This window comes from Mustela erminea, chromosome 1 (genome assembly GCF_009829155.1).
Source record: "Mustela erminea isolate mMusErm1 chromosome 1, mMusErm1.Pri, whole genome shotgun sequence".
NCBI classification, from domain to species: Eukaryota; Metazoa; Chordata; class Mammalia; order Carnivora; family Mustelidae; genus Mustela; species Mustela erminea.
In genome coordinates, this window is record NC_045614.1 from 44,577,359 (window position 1) to 44,600,220 (window position 22,862).

The following is a 22,862-nucleotide window of genomic DNA, read 5'->3' on the forward strand; positions in this document are numbered from 1 at the left end:
TTTCTCTCACAGTCAGATTCCCAGTGGTTGAGCACCGCAGGTTCCCTTGTATCCTCATGGGGCAAGATCAGCGTAGTGGTTCTCACAAAGTGACCCACACTACTGGGGTCAGGACAGGGACGTTTGTCTGCCCTGGCTCTCTCTTCCCACTGGGGGAACTGGAGGCTCAAGGGAAACTTTTTGGCATGGTGCTGTCAGTGTGTAGCTGCTTCTCTTACCCTTCTAATGCAGTCTCAGTCTCTGTGATGCAAGATGCGGAGGGAAGCTTCAGTCTCATCATCATGTGCCAGAATTCTCAGTGATGTCTTGTTCTTATAGAGTTGTTAGTTGTTCTTGTAAAGGAGAGTGAAGTCAGGGATGATCTATGTGCCATCTTAGTGATGTCCCTTTCTAGAGTGTAATTTTGAACCCAGATTATGATTCTAAATTTTAACTCCTCTATTATACCACTTTGCCAATTTTATTAATAACTATTATTTGTTAAGTGCATGCTATGTACTAGGTAGGCATTGTTCCCAGTCATTTAGTTACACTCACTCAACTAATTCACAAACCTTTGAGCTATTATTATCTTTGATTTATAGGAGGGGAAAATGAGTTCATGGTTGAGTGATTACCCAAGGTTCTATTGTTACTAAGTGCAGAATCAGGAACCAAAAGGATGTGCTATGTCCTTTGGAGTCTGAGATCTTGCATCGTGATGAGCCATTAAAGGTAAAGGTGCTAATTAAAGGCAGCCATGACTAATTTCAATGGCTAATGCAAGTTGATTTATACCATAATATTTTGGTTACTTTTACACCTTCTGATGTATTATACTTGTGCTGGTGTAGTGAATGGTATGAGTGGGAAATAGGGTTTCTGAGCCCCCCTTTTTTGAGTTACAGCTTGATTCAGATAAACTAGAATCAGCTGTAAACAAAGTGCAATCTCTCTCTTTCTCTTTTTTTCTTTCAACAATAACCCTCGTGCAAGGCCCTGGGATTCTTTAGGACCCTCGAGATCTTAGCTTCCAGCCTAAAATTACTCCTCTCCTCTAGATAGAGAAGTCACAAGTTCCTTTTACCTGAAAACTTTCATGTAGACAACTTCTGTGATAATTCTGATGATTTTCACTTTATCTGTGGCTACTTTGTGGGTTTTCATAGGGATTTTAGAAGAGAAAGGCACTTTTCTGAAAAATGGTTCCCATTGTAGAAAGTTCTTTAGCCTTGGTTGTACACATTGTTCAAGGAGTTTGGGATAGGCAGGGGTAAAGTGTGGTTGTGGAAGTATGTGTGACATTTGATTACCTGTAATAGTTGATTCCCTTCTTCCCACATGGCAACAGGATTGTTGAGGATCTGGGTTGTGTTTTATTCATTTTCTTGGCTCCAGTTTCTGGTGTTAATTCTCTTTCTTAAACCTGGGATTGAGGACCTAAAGTTAAACAAGGTAGTGAGTACCTGACTGGTATGGTATCCTTCGTTTGTTTTTAAATATTTAAATATTTAACATTTAAATAATTTATTTAATAACATATTGGTTATATATATTAAAAATAAATTATTTAATATCTAAATAATTTAATATTTAAATATTTAAAAATAAACAATTTTTAAAAACTTGTATTTAAGTATTTTTAATTCAGTTTAATTAATTTATTTTTTAAGTGAGCTCTATACCCAGAATAGGGCCAAACTAAAAAACCAGAGATCAAGAGTTGCATGCTGTACAGACTGAGCCAGCCAGACACACCTGGTATCCTCTTGTTAAGAGAGAAAAATCTGCCCAGCATTTCCTGGGACAGATTTCTCAACACTGAAGTCACCCTGTTCATACCAGATTTATTTTATTTATATAAGCAGGAATACATATGCATGGAAGATAAGACACCACCATAAGGCTTTTACACCATGATATACATCCTCTCTCCTTCCCTAGGAAAGCACTGCTGATTAAAACCATTTTGGGGGGTGGGTCTCATGAGAGTAGATGTGCAGATGGAGGTTATCTCTGATGTTCTGGGTTTATTTCTCATAATTGTTTCCCCAAACAGAGTAGTTTTCAGCCTCACATTTCCTGTGCTCATTTGGACATACGGTAGTGGAAGGGTGAAGAGAGTCTCTGACCCACAACTAAAATCTGTGTTCTATTGTCACTTCATCAAATTAGTTCTGGTGTCATTTTGTTTTCTCCTAGAAATAAATCACTGTTAAGCAATTCTTTACAAAGCAGCCCACACATTTATCACACCGTGGTGATCTGAACCCATTTAGGGAATTTCGAGGTACAGTTGGTCATGTTGCTGACCTAGCAACTCTGACCTTGTCACATTACATCTTTCTTCACTCCCTGTTCTACCATTAATCCTTCAGAACAGAGACTGGAGGCTCTGCCCCTTAGAGGCTTGGAAATAATCCTATAAAACACAATACTGTGGCAAGGGGAAGATAGAGCTTTTAATTTTTCTAAGTTAACAGAGAGTGGGAAGACTGACAGGAAAGAAAAGACAAATTAGGAAAAAATCAGGAATAATGCTAAAATATCCTCAGAACTTGAGCTTCTGTGATTCATTTGTCTCATGTTCAGTTTAATTGTTATGAGACTTACTGAAAACAGCAATTGGCTTTTTGCATAAATTAATCATACCAACCATTAAACATGAAATGCAGTTTCAAGTCATATTTGTTGAACATTTTCTAAGTGTTTGGCATTCTCACTCCACACTTTACATACAGTTTCTCATTATCCTCCTCACAAGACTATATAGTGAATAGTATTATCATTTCCACTATCAGTGCAAGGATATTTGAGGATTAAAAGCATAAAAGCATAAGTAATTTGACTAACGTCATACAGCCTATTATCGTAGCCTGGGACACCAACCCTTGATGCTTTAATCCCTATACTAGAATGTATCTTATATTTTAAAAAAATGGTGTTGACATCAATTTTTTTTCTTTAGCACTTTTATTTGAGATTTGATAATTAAGAAAGTAGTTATAGTATCTAAATTTAAAAGTCATCTGGCAAACAGGTGAACTTGCTATATTATTTTATTATGATGTCTATTTTATATTTGATAGTGTTCTAGAAATCAAGTACTTGGCCATGAATTCATATTAATTATTGATTTTCTTGATTGTGCCTTTGGGGAATAATACTTAGAGTAATTACTGCCAGAATTTTGGATTGGACTAAAAATTTATTTCCAAAAGTAAGCTTAGTAATGTCTACCTATGTCTTGTTTGAGGATTTTGTTGTAAGTACAGTAGCTTTCAAACTTATTTTACTATAGTGGCAAATAAACACCATCCCTTATTTATTTTTATTTTTAATTTTTTAAAAGATTTTATATTTCAGCTCGACACTGACTGTTAGCTCCAACTCACAACCCTGAGATCAAGAGTCTCATGCTCCACAGTCTGAGCCAGCCAAGCACCCCTAAATACCATCCCTTTAAATATACCAGTAAGAATAAATACGTATATATGACTAATATTTCATAAAACATTGGTTATCCTTGGTATAGTCAGTGCTCATTGATACTGTTGTTTTATCCCATTTCAAAATATATGGTGGTCAGGAGCCACCCACAGTATTTTATAAGTCTTTTAGAATCATGACATGCAGTTAATAGTTTGTTCAGGTGTGGTGTGATAGATAGAAAATGAGTTGGTTTTTCATTCAGAAACTGGTGTTTAGTCCCTACCAGATATGTATTAGTTATGTGTCACCTATCAATCAATCAAATGGTGATACTCAGTACTTCCCCAGGAGGTTGCAAAATAGTCAGTAAATATCCGATTTCTTTTGCCTTTAGGGTTCACACTTTTTTTTTTTAAGATTTTATTTATTTATTTATTTGACAGAGAGAGATCACAAGTAGGCAGAGAGGCAGGCAGAGAGAGAAGGAGGAAGCAGGCTCCCTGCTGAGCAGAGAGCCCGATGCGGGGCTCGATCCCAGGACCCTGGGATCATGACCTGAGCCAAAGGCAGAGGCTTAACCCACTGAGCCACCCAGGTACCCCTCACACTTTTGTTTTTTAATTAGCATTCCATAGTATGACAGAAAATGACTAGGTCTTTGGGCATTCCAGCATGCTATTGGATTTTGTTACTACTTGTGATTTTAGCTCTCTTTTTCATATCTTGATCTTAAAAAATAAAAATCAATAAAAACAAACAAACAAACAAAACTAAAAAAAAAAAAAAAAAAAAATCTTGGTAGTGGCCTTGTTCTCCGCTCTTCTCCCCACATCCCGGAGACCGTTGTGTTTTTGTCAGCCTCCGACCCGCAGTCGGCCTGAGACCTAGCACCATGCCCTCAATTAAGTTGCAGAGTTCCAATGGAGAGATAGTTGAAGTTGATGTTGAAATCGCCAAACAGTCTGTGACTCAAGACCATGTTGGAAGATTTGGGAATGGACGATGAAGGAGATGATGATCCAGTTCCTCTACCAAATGTTAATGCAGCAATATTAAAAAAGGTCATTCAGTGGTGCACCCATCACAAGGATGACCCCCCTCCTCCTGAGGATGATGAGAACAAAGAAAAGCGGACAGATGATATCCCAGTTTGGGACCAAGAATTCCTGAAAGTTGACCAAGGAACACTGTTTGAACTTATTCTGGCTGCGAACTACTTAGACATCAAAGGTTTGCTTGATGTTACATGCAAGACTGTTGCCAATATGATCAAGGGGAAAACTCCTGAGGAGATCCGCAAGACCTTCAATATCAAAAATGACTTTACTGAAGAAGAGGAAGCCCAGGTACGCAAAGAGAACCAGTGGTGTGAAGAGAAGTGAAATGTTATGCCTGACACTGTAACACTGTAAGGATTGTTCCAAATACGAGTTGCACTGCTCTGTTTATAATTGTTAATATCAGACACACAGTAGACAAATGGCAGCAGCGAATCAGTTGTTTAAGCAGAATATTGTCCTCCTTGCATGTGTAGTTTGAGTACAGATTCCAGACTTACGGCTGAGTTTCTTCTAGTACGATCAAAAGTTTTTTTTCTTTGCTCTAAATAAACCTGAACTGTGAGTTCTCTGTAGAAGGTGGCATTTTGGGCTTTCCCTCTCTTTGTAAAGCGATTTCTGCCTAGTTTATTGTCTAGTTAACTTTAGTTCAATGACCTTTTAAAAGTTGGCATTGTAAATAAAACAAGTTGAAAAAAGTTTTCTGGAAAAAAAAAAAAATCTTGTATCAGTTTTAACAGGCCAATGTTAAGTAATCCAGAAACAGGAACAGAATCTAGGGGCTCATTAATTTTTATGTGTTATGAATGGAAATGACTGCTTGTATTTGTTAAGTATTTTTTTATGACAACCTTTTGTAACATCTCTTAAGACATTTTTCCTGGCATTCACTCTTTAGCCTTGCTGGCCCATTTTTTGTAGGTGCCAGCAAGGTCTTTCTCAGTCAAATCTTTAATCATGTTATTCCCCACCTCAACATCCTTCACTGACTCACTGCTATCTTTCATATTTGTCATACGTTCCTTAGCCTGATTTGGAGTCTTTGTGAAAAACAGAACTAGCCTACCTTTGGAGCTTTATTTCCTTTATAGTCTCTACTTTACATGTATTGCTCTGATCAAACAAGAGGACCTTTCTTTCCCTAAATGAGTCTCACAATTTCTAGTCTTTGTGCCTTTCCTTTTTTTCTACCTAGAGTAGCCTTCTTCTAGTCCATCCCTACACATTAATAAATAATCTCTTGCTTTCAGATTCCATGTCAGAGCTGCCTGTTGCATTGTGATTCTTCAAATTGATCCTGCATTAACTCCCATATTATTCCATTGACATTGATTTTTCTGAAGCTACCTGCTATGGCCAGCTTGCTTGCTTGCCTGACTGCCTTCCTTCCTTCCTTCCTTCCTCCCTCCTTCTCTCCCTCTCTTTTCTCCCTTTTTTTCTTTTTAATATCAACTTTATCTATAGACCTGTCCATTGTGTTGTTTATATCATCTCCAAACTGTACAAACACATTTGAAATAAATGGTCAAACTTATAGAAAAATATAATTGACTATTTTATTGTTTTTCATTTTCTTTATAGCTTTAATGAGCTATAATTGACAACATTTAAGATGTACAATGTGTTGACTTGGTGTATTATATATTGCAATATCATTAACACTGTAGTGTTAACTAACACCTCCATTTAGAGAACATTTAAGATTTACTGTCTTAGCAACTTTCAAGTATACAAAACAGTATTGTTATCTGTAATCACGATGATGTGCTTTAGATCCCAAGAATTTGATCATCTGCTAACTGGAAGTTTGTACTCTTTGACCAACATCTTACCATTTTTCAATCCCAGCCACCAGTAACCATTTTAGTATCTGGTTCTGTGAGTTTAGCTTTTTCAGATTCCACATATGTAAGTGATACCATATAGTGTTTGTCTTCCTCTGTCTGATTTATTTCATAATGCCTAAGGTCTTTTTTCTTCATATCTCAAGGCATATGCAGTCTGTCTCAGTTGGAAATACTTCATGGGTCCCCTACAGCTGATAAGTGGGTAGGTTATATCCCTGAAGATAATTCAGAGAAATCATAGTAGGACTAATAGCAATTCTGCAACTTTGGCTTTAAATATACACTGTTTCTTGGGCTAGGGCAGTAGGGTAAAATGATCTCATTTGTATAAGTCTTATGAGGCTTGATAAATGGACTTAGTAATTATCAGATGATGATGGAATTAAATGAGTCAGTGAATGTTAATATCTCTCCTTCCATATAACTATATACCTTGAGACAGTTCCAATATGTGGCATTTATACTGTGTTAGGATATATTAATAACAAGTGAATCTAAGAGAAGCAAAAGTCAAGGGCAAATGTAATTTTCTGTGGAATACATATTTAATATTTTTTAGCCAGTTACCTTTGGGTGCCAATTAAACATTATACCTCCTTCCTCCAGTAATTTTTAATTTTTTTTTGTGGTGTCTATTTAGTGAGTCTATTCATTTTCTTATTGCAATCTCAAATACTAAATTATTGTAGATTTTCTTCAGTTGCATTGAGTTCAGTATATTTTATTGATTCTGCTCTAATCTGAGAGAATTGTTTTTGTAATTTAGAGTAAACTGGGCAGATTTCACACTGTGTCAAGCTTTGGAGTCATTGATTAGATTAGTATATCATTTTAGAAATGTTTTATCTGCCTTATAGTGGCCTTCAAGTTTGGTTAAAGAGTACTAGTGTTGTAAAACTCGCAGGATATTATACGGTGGTTTATTTTATTTTATTCTGAACCCTGCATTTGGTTATTTAAATGCCTAATACAGAACTTATATCATGGCAAGTTCAGTGACAACTTTTAGTCTGTAGAGGGTTATATTGAGAAGTGTGTCACTTGACCTTAAATTACCATTTTGAGATATATATATATATATATGTCAAATATATATATATATATATTTATTTCAGATGTCCCACTGTCTCAGAGTTACTACTGCTGTACTTTAAAAGCACCTCAGGTTTATATGATGAAGACAAAGATCTTCATAGTTAGAGAATGTCATTGTCCTAGACCAAGAGAAATGCTTGCTATTCTTTAATTCTATTTGATGTCTCCAACATAGCATGCTATGTAGATGCTACTATAGATCATGTTTATTTTTAATCTATACTTACAAATGTAATTAGGCTCCCTTTTTTTTTTTTAAAGAACAGTGAAGGGGCCCAGGGCAGTCTACCCCAAAATGTGCCACTTTGGCATAAAGATTATTTTGAGTTAAAAGTAATAAAAACCTAGCAGATTCAAGAAAGGTGCTCTGCCTTTTTAAATACATTTTTTTCTTTCTTTTTAAAAAGATTTTATTTATTTATTTGACAGACAGAGATCACAAGTAGGCAGAGAGGCAGGCAGAGAGAGAGTGGGGGAAGCAGGCTCCCTCCTGAGAAGAGAGCCTGACAATACATTTCTTTATAGTAGGGAGATTTTTAACTAAAATTGTGATCAGAAGACTTTATCTGTATAAAGCATTTCAATAAAAGCCTTCTAATTTGACCTTGGCTTCTATTAGTCCTTGGTCTTTCACAGATCATTTATGGGAGGGATTAAGAAATTTTGGGGACGCCTGGGTGGCTCAGTTGGTTAAGCAGCTGCCTTCGGCTCAGGTCATGATCCCAGCGTTCTGGGATCGAGTCCCACATCGGGCTCCTTGCTCGGCAGGGAGCCTGCTTCTCCCTCTGCCTCTAGCCTGCCACTCTGTCTGCCTGTGCTTGCGCTCTGTATCTCTCTCTCTAACAAATAAATAAAATCTTTAAAAAAAAAAAAAAAAAAAAAAGAAATTTTGGTCACCTTTTCCTCTGGTGGAAAGGTAGTAAATAAGTCATTAACCTTTTAAATTTCTTCCTGAATTTTGTAGGCTCTTTGAAAAGTGAAGGTAAAGGGCTTATACTTTAAAATATTTTGCTACTGTCCAGGGGATACAAATTCTTTTGCAGTGGGCAGTCTAGGATACACCTGTGAAGGGCATTGCCCCTGAATGCCCAAGACTGGCAGAGCCATTATCAGTGCCTGAAAGGTAGGAGAAAAGCAAGTCTATTGCCATTCTCTGGTGCTTTTGTTAAATTTATTTCCCGGGCTTTCAGCATTCACATGAACAACCTGTACACTTTGAACCTAGAGATTAGGGCTGAGTGCTCCTTGTAAATCTTATAGGGAAAGGTATATTAAAACAGACAGATGAGGTCAGATTTTAATGGAAATATACATCAGATGTGGACATTTATTTCTAAGTCTTAAGCCTAATTTTTGTGATTTTATCTTGTCAAAGAAGTCCCTAAGTCCCTAAGACCAGCCATTATACTACTAAGACAACTGAGAGCTCTCTATAAAGAATATTTTCTTTTAAATATAGCTAACTTAAAGGATCCATCGTCTGGCCAATGACAAGAAGATCTAGTAGCAACGCAAATCAATAAGCCTTAATGGCTGAACCAAAGACCAAAGAGGGCATAGGTGATACAGCCCCATGATCCAAAAGTTGATTCCCAAAATTTGTCTAAGAAAGCGAAGATGTTCCTGGCAGAGACACTGATGGTGTGGTAAAAATGCTGTCTCCTACAGAATTGTGAGATGCCTCCAGTCACAGGCCTGCTAATCTGTGACACTGGGTAGATAATACTGGAATGGGACTTTCCAGCACTAACAAACAACAAAGTTTCTTATGGGTTGGAACCTCTCATGACAAACACCCCCAAGAGCTGGCATGGTGGGACAGACAGAAGGAAAGAGAGAGAGAGAGTCAGTACGACCCCCCTGTCTGACCACCAAAGTGCACTCCTAATGGTGGAGACTAAAGAGAATTTTCTCAAAGCCACAAAGCCAGGCTCTTAAGACATAGAACAAGACAAAAGGATGATACATGCACATCAAGTGTTGGCCAAGCCTCAGGTTTCTTGGAACCACAATAATACCTATGAGGGATATGCCACAGGGCTGGAGACTGTGTTGGTTTATAGTGTACCTCAGATGCTTGAAGTTTTCTTGTGGTTGGCAGGTGACCTATGTTCAATCAATCTAACCTGTTCTTTGACCAACTTATCCTATCACAGAAATCTTGAGGTGATAAGAGCTCTACTAGCTCTTAAGTGTTCAAGTCTTGCCCACCAGTTTCGTGGCTTTGGCTTCCAAGATGTCCCTTAGCAGCAGCCTGTACCTCTTGTGTGCATCAAATGACACAGACAAAAAAATACAAAGACCACGTCTGGGAGGGAATGGATCAGTAACTGAAGAATACTCTGCCATATTTAACCAAAGAATCTCTAGGTCCAAGGAACTAGTTCCACAAATATTTTCTCTCCTGTTAATCTAAATTTAGATAGAAGAGGACTCTCACCATTCTCACTCCTTAGGACTCAGCAGATAGAGATTCCAGGGAGGTTAGTGGTGAGAAATGTCACCTTCTGCCAGCTGCTTGTTAGATGTCCCAAGAATCTCTCAGCTGCAGCAGCATCTGGGGTGAATGGCTTCCAGCAAGTTAAATATCCTGCTGACAATGCCAACTGTTCTGGAGGAAGACCTTCTTCTGCCATGTGGTTCCTGTTGCTTGACTTAGAATCAAATTGACATGAGACAGATTAACAGGAGAAAATCAAATTAGTAGGCCTACATACAAGGAATCCACACAGACATGAAATTCCAAAGACGATGAGGGTTATATGAGCTAAGGAGAGGCATAGTGGAGAAAACTCATTAGCAGGAAGGTGAGAGGAAATATTTGGAAAAACAAGGTTGCCCTGTTATGCAGATAGGTTCCGTGGGTGAGGGGGCCTCTGTTAATACTTCTCTTTCTGTTGTAGGCTCTCCTTTTCTGTGTAAATTCAGGTAGTGATGGGTGGGGTGGGGTGGGCAGAACACCTTTCCTACGTGTGCTTGGTTTTTATCATTTTAACTGTAAATAATCTTTATGCCAAAGTGGCACATTTTGGGGCAGCCTGCTCAGGGCTCCTACAACAGTAACGCATAAATTTATACAGATTGATGCAGAGGGTGTTCTCCATAATATAAAATTATTTTAGTGTTTAGTAAAATAGCAAGAACCATCTGCCTTGTAGGTTACATAGTAGACTTAACATGTTTTCACTTTGTCACAGTGACAGCATAACCAGGGGCCTGACCCATGCTAGTCCAATAACTGAAAAGAATTTCCACATGATTGTCAGACAAACCTTTGAGTCTCAGCACAAATTGAATTTGGAATGAAGTGGCGGTAGCCTTTTATTTTTTATCTTATAAAGCAGTTGGACATATGCAAGATTAGAACTGAGAAAATAATGAGTTTGTTGATTCACGTACATTTACCAGCCAATATCTACTAAGTGCTGAGCACCATACTCAACTCATTGTAAGCACCTCATAAATTGGCATTACCCTTGAAGAAGCATTTACCATAAGAATTAGGAGTATTTATAACATTTAAAAAAATTTTTTTTTAATTAATTAATTATTTTTTTAAAAATAAACATATAACGTATTTTTATCCCCAGGGTTACAGGTCTGTGAATCGCCAGGTTTACACATTTCACAGCACTCATCATAGCACATACCCTCCCCAATGTCCATATCCTCACCACCCTCGTCTGTCCTCCCTCCCCCCAGCAAGTATTTATAACATTTTTAACTTGTTTTAATAAGCAAGAAAATAGTAAGAAAAATACCAGCTAAATGTCAGTTGTTATTTGTCATGTATTCTTAAACTAATTCTTTTTTTTTTAAGATTTTATTTATTTACTTGACAGATAACAATTGCAAGTAGGCAGAGAGGCAGGCAGAGAGAGGGGGAAGCAGGCTCCCTGCAGAGCAGAGAGCCTGACATGGGGCTCCATCCCAGGACCCTAGGATCATGACCTGAGCCGAAGGTAGAGGCTTTAACCCACTGAACCACCCAGGCACCCCTCTTAAACTAATTCTTGACATAACTGTTTTTTAACATTCTTGGAAAATTGGAATCTCTTCATTTCCTTGGCTTCTTTGGAAATTTGAAATTGCAAATAGCGACACCCAGGTGTAGGACATGTCTTTCTGATTCTTCCCCCTTGATGGAGAAGTCTGTGTCTGAGGGATGGTTTGGTTATTAGGCTACAGATCTTCTCCTGGAGACTAGATAGCAACTACTTCAAAGTTATCTCAGCTTGCACTTAATCATTTGAAACATCAGATAACTTGTTTGTTCATTTTATGCATGTTTTCCTATTGAGGAAATTGGTTAACCTAAAATGAGCACCAGAAGCTGATTTTTCTTGGTTTTCTTCTTCTTCTTCTTCTTCTTTTTTTTTTTGTTGGGTCATCTGGTAGTTTTATTTTAAATTTTTTTGATTTATTTTTTATTTGCAGCATAGCAGTATTCATTATTTTCTTAAAGTAGTTCTCAAGCATGTTTATCTTGGAAGAGTAGGGCACTCTCCTGTAGCTTTTAAGGATGATTGAACTTGGGAACATTCTGTTTAACCACAAAACTCATGTTCCCTCTATTTAATTTCTTAAAGCTTGCCCTCCCTTCAGTGTAGTTATCATTTTTCTTCTACATTAGGTGGACAAGATTTGTTTTGCCTCCTCTTTAAGGGAGGCCCTTTATTAAACAAGTGTGTATGTGTGTGTGTCTGTGTCTGTGTGTGTTTAGTTCTAGCCCAGTAGCCACCGCTGAGTTGAGGGGGCAGTGATGAGTAAGATAAACCAAGTTTCTGTTCTCATGGTCCTTTCAATCTCATAGAAGACAGATAATAACAAGCAAATAAATAGGTTATTTTTGAAAATGTGTAAGTATGATGAATAAAATAAAACAGGAAAATGGGCCAAAGAGGCAGGAAGGAAGGGGTGTACTTTACATGAAGTGACCAAGGGTGACCTCTGTGAGGAAGTGGTGTGTAGTCAAGAGATTTGAATGGTGAGAGGGAAAGCACCTGGGTAAAAAAGGTCCCAGGCGGAAGAAACAGTAAATGGCAGGGCTTCAGGGCAAGAAGGAACTCTGTTTGGGTGAAAATGATTATCAGTGAAAATTCATTTTTTGCAGTTTTCTAGATGTTGAAGATGTTTGGGGATGTACACCAGTGAAAAAAAATAGTTTTCCTCCTTAAGACATTTACATTGTCAGGCTGGATAGGTGGATGGTATTTGAGTGAGGTCGGAGGGGCAGACAATAAGCAAGCCTGTTAAATTGGTTAATTATGTAGAATATTAGCAGATCAGTGAAACAAAAAAAAAAAAAAACATGTATGGGGGTGTTGGGAGTGTGGGGTGGGTGGGCTACAGTATAAAATAGTGAGGTCAAGGTAGCCCTCATAAAACAGGTGACATTTAAACAAAATATTGAAGGAGCTAGGGAAGTTAGCTACGCGGCTATCTAGGAGAGGAAATTGCTGGGCATAGCTAAGAGCTAGTGCAAAAGCCATAGGTAGCAAGCTTGGCTTGTTCAGAAAGTCTGAGGGAATCCTGTATGAGTAAAACAGAGTGATTAAGAGAGATAGAGAGCAGTGGAAAATAGATCTGTGTAGATAATAAGAGGTGATGCCACGTAAAGCCTTTAAACAATTAGTGTTTCATCTGAGCCTGAATGAAATGAAGTACTGTTTGTGTGTAATGTCGGGGAGTAAATTAAGGGGAATTGGCTGCACTGGGGGGTTAGGGGCAGGATTACCTGCCAGAAGAATAATGTACTAAGCCAGAGGACACATTCTGGTGGCTCATACACTGTGTTAGTAGAGATGGAAAGACTGTTAGATTCTGAATATGTCTTGAAGGCTTCTGGAAGTGGAGTGGGAAGGAAAGAAGGGTCCTGGATGCCTTGAGCATTTGGCTTTGATAAGTTGGTTAGTATGGGAAAGACTATGGTTGGAGTAGGTTAGGACTGGGTGAGGTTTGGATATGCAAAGTGAGAGACATCTGTTATACATGGTGGTTATTGTTCCTTGTGCCCATGCACAGTGTATCTCTCCTCCTGACTAGTCTTTGCAGTGTGACTGGCTTTGGCCAGTGGATCCTTAGAGGTGAGATGGAATGGGAGACTGAGATGTGTTCATCATGAGAAGAGCTCCCCCTGGGTAGTTGTTCACATCTGATGTGGTTCCCATGTACATGAGCGCAAGCAAAGCAGATCCACCCCAGCTAAGTAGAACTAGACCAACACCTTGAAGCTGCCCGCTGCACCCATTTAGATCTTCATACCCTGACTGACCTGCAGATCTATGAGAATCCATGGATGCTATTAAAATCACTGAGTTTTGTGGCAATCTGTCATACAGTTTTATGCCAGTAGTTTACCAGTGGAGTATCTAAGCAGTGACGTGAAATTGGGAGCTGGATATAAGAGTCTGAAGTTCAGAAGAGGTCTGGCCTGGAGATAGAAATTTAGGAGTTACTGGTGTATTGATGGTATTTAAAACTGCAGGAAGGGGGGCGCCTGGGTGGCTCAGTGGGTTAAAGCCTCTGCTTTCGGCTCAGGTCATGATCTCAGGGTCCTAGGATTGAGCCCCACATCGAGCTCTCTGCTCATCAGGGAGCCTGCTTCATCCTCTCTCTGTCTGCCTCTCTGCATACTTGAGATCTATGTCTGTCAAATAAATAAAGAAAAAATCTTTAAAAAAAAAATTCCATTCCACTCTGAACCATTCCAGTGACCCTGGCCTATTTTGCTGGTAACATTAGAGACAATTTCTGGTATAGTGTCCTTGTATGAGTTCATATGCAAAATAACTTTTTTTTTAAATTGGAAAACGTTCCATTATCTTTATGTGGGAAGAGGGTTAAACACATTAGACACAGTTTCTGGTGTAATGTCCTTGTGTGAGTTTCTACGCAAAATAACTTTTTTTTTTTTTTTAAATTGGAAAAGGTTCTATGATCTTTATGTGGGAAGAACAAGACAGACTTTTACTTCCTTAGATTTAAATATATTTATATATTTACTAGTGAATTCATCCTATGGAAGTGGTGAATAAAGTATTTTGTCAACTGTGCTTTCAGTAAAGACTCAAATGATTGTGATCTGTTTTGCTCTTATACCACATCCAGAGGTTCCCATGGGAATTGCCCCCAATTCGTGGGAAGAGTCAAATTTAACAAACAATACTGAAAAGCCATTTAATCATCCTCTGTGTGATCCCTGAAAGAGCAAGAAATACAGAGGAAATTAAATCACTAGAATCTCTATCTGTATGGGACTGTCCAGAGAAAAAAGTCCTGCTCATGGTAAATAGATTTGATAAATGGCAAAAAAAACCAACAACAACAAAAACAAACCCTCAGTGTCCCAAATCTGACAATAACAAAATCTTTTTCATCACCTGTCTCTTTCTTTGTTTAAGTACTTTCTCAAAATTTAAGTATTTTGGTGTCTTACACTTTGGCATCTTGCCAATCATTTTTTTTTTTTTTGGTCTATTTTTTTTAACTACCTTAAAAAAATTAACATATAATGTATTATTAGCTCCAAGGGTACCGGTCTGTGAATCATCAGGCTTACATACTTCCCAGCACTCACCATAGCACATACCCTCCCCAATGTCCATAACTCAACCACCCTGCCAGTCATTTTTATTTAACTGTTTTTCCTCTGAAAGATTTTTTTTCCATAAGCAGCTAGGGTTCGTAATACAGTAAGCCTTATACATAGTCTTCTCATTATGTTTAGAAAGCTGATTTTAAACTTGAATTCCCCACCTCTCTCTTTCTCTCTCTCTCTTTCCTAATGCTTACCTGCTTGCATTATGTAATTTCCATATAGCAATGCAGATTTGCCTCAGATACCAGATTCATCACTTTCTAAAGATAGAGGCTGTGTGCCTTTTATGGGGAAGCGGGGCACCTGGTGCCATAGGATGTACAAACAGATTATCTGTACCTGGGAGGTAACTTTTGTGAGTTGGGGTCTCCAAGGATCAGCTACTCAGAAGAGTGGTGATGAGCATTAGAGGATACCCCCACAATATATTATAGAACCCAGATCCTTCTTTTCACTGATTTGACTGGGAACTATTTTTAAGTAATTTTGTTTTTTAGAGGTTGCTAAAAGCTATTGTTTTCTGAAGGTGGTCTCTGGAAGTATCTTGGAGACCACATAGTACAAGACTCCACTTGATCTTCACCTGACCTTCTTCTCCATGTTTATCTTCTCATTCTCCTCTTTGTTCTCTACTGTGGAACCGCATTGGCAAGTGTCCTTGTGCTTGTGGTTATTTTTCCTGAAATGCCCCTTGGCAATCCCCATTCATCTTTAAGATTTCAGTTTCAGCCTCTTCCTCAGAAAAGCACTTCTTTGGTCCTCTACATTAGGTTTCTCTGCGTAGTTTCCTCACTGCATCTTGACTTTTCCATCAAAATATTTAACATAGTTCATCATTTGGTTATATAGATGAGGTCCTACAAAACGAGAGTGGGGAGTGTTACACTTGGGTTTGCTTTTTCTTTTTCTCAGTGATGGATATTCCAAAATCACTCTCCTTAAAAGCATAGATGTGAATTTCTCCATGAGGGCAAGCCAGAAGCATGTCTGCCCCAGAAGGCATGCAGTCGAGCCTAAAAGCAAAATACTTGGTATCTTTGAGAGAAAACATGGAATTTCAAAGAGGTGTGATAGGTGCTAGAGCCATTCCTTTCCAGTGCTTCCATAATGCACTGGGGTCTTGGGTGGTGGTTGTTTTGGGGAATTAAAACAAAACAAAACTTAGCCATGGGAAACTTGGAAGCTCAAGTACTGACCATCTTGGATGAGCTAAGCATTCAAAAAGTGAAATTGTCTTCCGTGTGTCATGTGGGACGTGTACAAGGGTCTATAGCAGCACAAGCCATCACCGCAGTGGCTTAACCTACTGGGTAGCATCCTTAAACAGTGCCACCGCGTGGCCATAGTAAGCAATGGCAGTGATTCATTATCTTTTCCCTGGGGTGGATGTGCTAGGACTTCCTGTCCATTATGCACACGAGACATGAAGAAAGATACTGAAAGAGTAAGAAATACAACTATATGTAAAACCTTATTTAGAGACAAATTTGTTACCATTGGACTGTAAGATTCATTGTAGATTCTCAGTAGATGTTTTATGGAAGAAATAGAGGCTAAGAGAAGTCAATTACTTTATTATGGGATCCTAGCCTTAAGCGAGGGTAGAGTTAGAATAAGAATATGTCAATCTTCTGGCTCCAGTTTCGGTAGTTCTGTGGCTGAATGACATCATGAGGAAGGCTGGACAGTTTGCTATGATGTCTCTTAAGAGGTTATGGTCCATTCCCTTCTTTGGAAAACATGCCAGGGATATTTCTGGCTATTTTGGAATAGGTAAATGTGTGTCCATGGGGTGCTTGTTCTCTTGATTTTGGGGGTCATTCAGGTCTCCCTCAGCATGTCTTTACCTCCTTGCTTTTCTTTCTGCCTGGCTCCTTGAGGCATTTTTCTTCTATCACTTTCTTAAGTAGATTTCTACAGAAAGAGAAATTTTGCTTTCTGATCCAAAATTACTGTCTTACACAGTAAGTGGAAGGAAATATTTTAAAAGTGAGGTAAGAAATAAATACATATTAATATAATAAAATAGATTATATAAGGCCTTGTGAATAATAAAAGAAAGAATGGGGTGGGAATGATGATGGCTTTTTTTTTTTAAGATTTTATTTATTTATTTGACAGAGTGAGAGAGCAAAGCAGGGGGGTAGCAGGCAGAGGGAGAAGGAAAAGCAGACTCCCCACTGAGCAGGCAGCCCCATGTGGGAACTGATCCCAGGACCCCGGAATTGGGAACTGAGCTGAAGGCAGATGCTTAAGCCACTGAGCCACCCAGGTTCCCCTAATGATGGCTTCTTAGAGGAAGAGGGATTTAAGGAAATGTGAAGATACAGATAAAAGATGTGCACCCCAGAGAGAAATGAGACAGGTGGGAAAGAACAAGGTATCTGTATTTACTGGGGTTGAGCGACTCACTGGGATGAGTCAGAACCAGCTGAGGAAAGGATGGCTTGGGAAGGAATTTCTGGAGTCACTGGAATAGCCCCAAGCTGCCAAAGGACTGGTGGATGAAGATCATTAAAGGAGCTTATAAAAATGCAGACTTTTATGAGTACAGTTGATTGGCAAGGAATCAGTCATAGGTTTTGCATGTATAAACTGGGGATTACTTCTACAAAGTAACATGAGAAAACCCTGGTATAATTTCTGGCTTCAAAATCTGACTTTATTGCTATTACCTGGGTGATTTTAGATAAGCTTTTTTAAGATGTAAGACTCAAGTATAAAAATTGGTTTTTCTGATGATAAAGTGAAATATCCAATGAGATGTCCTAGGGCAGAGCTGGCTCAGAGCTCATTTATTTATCCTATAAATGTTAGTTTTATATTTTAAAATATAGTCAGTCTAGGTCATGGTAACTGATGAAGCTATAGTTTTGAATGAATGTTTTCAGTTTAATTATTTAGTGTCTGACTTAAAACTTTTCCCTTTGAATTTTCTCAGAAATGAATAGTCTTTCATAATTAAGTATGGGATAAATCATTGTTTCCATTCAAGAGGCAAGACTAAATAAGTACACATTTACATAAAATCACTCCCAGAAATCTGTGAAAATGAATGAAAAGAACCCCAAATTAGGGAGGATGATTTCATTTATACTGAATTTATACTGAAATTAGAGTAAGACTCAACTTCCTACCCTAAATTACAAGGACTAGTGTTTGAATTCAATTTGATAGAAGTTGCCAGAATTTAATTCACATGTTCTTAATCTCGGGCATGCTGCATTACGTGGGAAATGAAATGTTTGGAACTTTCTAACAGCCGTGGTAAACAGGACAAAGTGGCAAAGTTAAACATCAAATTTTATGTTCCCCAAAATGCAGCTTATAACAAAAAGACCAACAAAACGGGATGTTGTTTTCCAAAAATGTAAGAATTTTAGACCTGTTCCTGAAAATCTGCTGTCCTCCATTATTTGTCCATTAATATTTTAATATATACATACTCAATGTTTCTTAAAATACATTTCATAAATAATAAAGAAATAAAAGCTTTTATTTAACAGTTTCTTACCATACAATTGTGGTTGTGCTCTAAACAGCTACTGAAAGAATTATGAAGGACCAACTGAGCCTTTGTACCAAAGACAACCATCAGAGATGTTTGCTTCTTTTTTTTTTTTTTTTTAAGATTTTATTTATTAGAGAGCACGTGAGCGCACAAGCAGGCAGGATGTCAGGCAGAGGCAGAGAGAGAAGCAGGCTCCTTGCCGAGCAAGGACCCCGATGAGGGACTCAATCCCAGGACCTTGGGAACATGACCTGAGCTGAAGGCAGCGGCTTAACTGACTAAACCACCCAGGCAGGTGTCCCAGAATGGTTGCTTCTTAGATGAAAACGGCTGGGCAGATTATCTTCATTGTTTCTGTTCCACATATGAAAAGAGCCTGAATTCCTGGTGATGTGAGTCATCATGGATGCAGGGAAGTGAAAAAATCTGTACCAGCAGGGTCTACAGAGAGTATCAGGTAATCTAAATAGGAGAATCAGACACTAGTTATAGAATCTATCAGTCGTTGAGTCTGCAGAGGCTGGAAAGGCCACAGGGAAGTTATCAGTGCCGATCCATTGCCATTTGGGAACTTGAGGTCATTGTTTCTAGATGTTCAATTTTTCAACAGAAGCAAGGTATCTGTTGTTTTTTCTTTGTTATTTGGTTATTTGTTTATAAGGGGTTAAATCTACAGATTTAAAAATGTAGGGAACTAGCCCAAAATTTTGTGTTTTTTTTTTAAATTTTTAAAAGATTTTATTTATTTATTTGAGAAGAGAGAGTGTGCACACAAGTGGGGCATGGGGTGTGGTGGGGGGAGAGGGGCAGAGGGAGAGGGAGAAGCAGACTGTCTGCTGAGCAGGGAGCCTGATGTAGGACTCCTTCCCAGCAGCCTGGGATCATGACCTGAGCTGAAAGCAGATGCCTAACCAACTGAGCTACCCCAGCACCTTCCAGCATTCTTTTTAAAGCATAAGTCAGTGTAGGAAGCACTGTGCAGGCTAGATAGGACATTTCTGTGAGCCAGATTTGGCCCATGGGCTTTCAGTTCACAGCCTCTGAGGGCTACTGTATGATGTGGGAATCCTGAGATGCAGAGAGTAAGGTAGGGATAAATTCTCAGATCACAGATGGTAGTCCTGGCATCATGCCTACAAAATTTCCTGGAGTGCTATCTTAGCTATCTTTTGTATCTTAGATACAAAATCTGATCAGGGGGATGGTTGTATAGGATTGATGTTCCAGAATTGATACTTTTAACAGGGATCTTTCCACTTAGACTTTTGCTCCTCTATAAGCACACTGCTTTCATGAGTTGGAACATTATTATTATTATTATTTTGCATTTTAAAAGGAAACAGTAATTTTCAGCATATCCCCAAACTCCGCATATCTATGCCTTAACTCGTCCTTATTTCTTAATATTAAAAAATTGAATATCAAAGCAGAACATAAAATCATTAGGCATACTTTATTGTCTCTTGTCCTGATCTATCTTAGGTTCCTTAGGAAGCTTTTCCTACAGTGATACAAGTCAGTTTTACCTGAGCATTGAAAAACTGTAAAAGTCTCAGAGAAGTAGGAAATGATACAAGAGGCATTAGAAAGTTGGTTTTGATACTGTCCTCATGAAAGGTATCCAATTTCTCTGCCCTGTGGATTTCATATTAAATGGATTATCTGTCTGCCAGGGACTTTCAGCCTTACCCCTTCACTGACTTTCTCTGAGGACTAGTGAAGCATTGTTTTGTGATATGAGCCTTTTTTTTTTTTTCCAGATGATTTGTAGAATAGGAGATCTGTAAGCAGCCATTAAAATATCCTATTGTATTTTTAAAGCTGTGTTTGAATGGATTATGTTTGCCCCATTATGATCTCTTTTCTTACATGAACAATAGTAAGGTCAGTTTGACAGCCTTTTTTTTTTTTTTTTTTAACATTAAGTTTAATCCTTTGACAAAACTTTGCCCACATTTGTGTTTAACCTTGGACCACCTGTCTTGCCTGATACGTGATTTGCAAATTAGGAAATGCCTATTCTTTTTCATTGTTATTGAACTTCAGAGCTCACCCAGACTATTCGTTTTCTTTGGTTTGCTTTTCCCTCTTTCTAGTTTATTATGCTCATATTGATCACAGAACTCAGGGACATACTTACTTACATTTACCTGTTTGTTATATAGTAAAGGATATGATGAAGGTATAGGTGAACAGACCTAGGTCAGGGTCTGAAGGGGTCCTGAGTGCAGGAGCTTCTTTTCCCATGGAACTGGGGTTTGCCACCCTCCAAACATTGAGATGTGTTCACTGACCTGGAAGTTCTCCAAAACCCTGTACTTTTGGGTTTTGTATGGAGGCTTATCATGTAGACATGCTCAGTCATTCACTTAATCTCCAGGCCCTCTTTCCTTACTTGATGATAGGGATTGGAGCTGAAAGTTGTAATTTCTAATCATGGCGTGGTCTTTCTGGTGACTGGGCCCTGTTCAGGAGATGCTCATTAGACTAAAAAGAAATGCTTCATTATTAAAAAAAAAAAAAAAAAGAAAGAAAGGAAGAAAGAAAGAAAGAAACTCCTTTAACCTAGGAAATTCCAAGGGATGTAGGACCTCTCTGTCAGGAACCAGGGTGAAAGACCAAACATTAGAACAAAAGGTACTCCTAGTACTCTTATCACTAAGGAGATGACAAAGGTAATAACAGGTCTGTGCTAGAAGCCATGGATGAAGACCAAATGTATATTTCTTATTATAAATCAGAATCTTACAGAGAAGGAAATAGAAAGAAGACGCGAAGTCGTGATTATGGTAGAAGACATTTCTATTTCAAATATGCTAAATTTCAGTAAGATTCAATATTTCAGATAAGACCAGTAAATATAAAGACTTAATCTACTAAAGTTGTGAATTGTGAGGTTTGTGTGTATGTTAATCAGAATTGAGGTCTTTTTGTTTTTTATTGTTTTGGTGGGTAGCATGTTCTTCCTTGACAGCGATCCCAGAAACTATTTAGGTCAACTAAATTACTTTTTAATAAAAACCTAGAAACTCAGTCTCAGTTCTGGGGTATAAATTGATTGATTAGAATTTTGCATCTGAAACTAAGCTAAACCATGGCTGTTTGTGCATAAGATACTGATCTTGCATCTTTTACCAGTGTCTTAAATATTTTATTTTTTGTTTAGTTTTATTCTTCTTCAATGAGAAGTTAAGTTTCAGACTAAATGATACGTAGGTGTGAATGAGGGCAAAATAAAATACCAATTTAGTGTAGTTTTCTTACATGTGTTTTATGCATTTCAGCATATTATAATTTAAACTTGATTTGCACTTGAACTATTTATTTTTGTTCACTGCCTTGAGTTTCCAGCCTATCAAGAATTAAGTATTTTGTGTTCAGAATTCCGTCCATTGTATTGAAAAATGTTCATTTTTGTTCATGTATTGTTCATGTATTGTTCATGTATGTATGTATATTTGGATTAAAAAAATTTTAATCCTTTCACTGTGAAGTTATTAGGGCATATGACATGATGGCACTTTAAACATGTTTTTCGTTTTGTTTTGTTTTGTTTTGGACTTTCATTCCTCCGCTTTCCACTACCTACTGTAAAAGGGAAATCTGTGCCACACAACTGGGAAATCTGTAAGAGTCCATGTATATTTGAAACCTTGAAGTATGAACAAGTCTATCATTCATGCAAAAAAGAGTTGTAGGTTAACCATTATGGCCTGTTCTTTAATTCCACAGTATTTGCCAAACTTAGGGAATGGAGAAAGGTTCTCTTGCTTTTCACTGGCCACCTGACCTGTCACAGTTCATACCACAGTTGTTTTGAGAAAGTTTAAAGCTACATATGGGAGAGGACTGAAATGATATACCAATTGAAGTTTCCAGCCAGACACAAGGGCATATTGCATTTATCTAAAAAAAGCAACCATTAAAAAAATAGGAAATCATTAAAAATTAAACAAACAAACAAAAAAGATTGATAGGGAAAAACATAAATCATCTACCTTACTAGAAACAGTAATATCAGAAAGCATGTTATTGGAAACCAAATTAATTAAGGAAAGGTGGCAAAAGAACATAACTACAAGTAATAGGAGTTTATAAAGGAGATGAAACATGTAAGGCAGGCTCTGAAGCTCATCTCATAGCTAATGGTAGGAGTTTTAGAAATATGGAACAGATGTGAAGAAGGAGGACAAATTAGTAGATTACCATTTCCCCTAAGTGGAACTAATTCTTAAACCCTTCACATTAAATGAAGTCAACAGAGGCTGGTGAAGATTAATGAAAATAAAAACTTTGAGACATATCACGATGAAAATTTTGAATTCCAAGGATAAAAAGAA

General features: G+C 37.9%; 1 protein-coding gene and 1 pseudogene across 8 annotated transcripts in view; both read left to right on the forward strand.

The window, feature by feature from the left end:
* Positions 1-22,862, forward strand: part of CNTN4 (contactin 4) — a 935,293-nt gene that overhangs the window by 46,437 nt on the left and 865,994 nt on the right. The window lies entirely within an intron of this gene.
* Positions 4,289-5,052, forward strand: LOC116579803 (annotated as a pseudogene).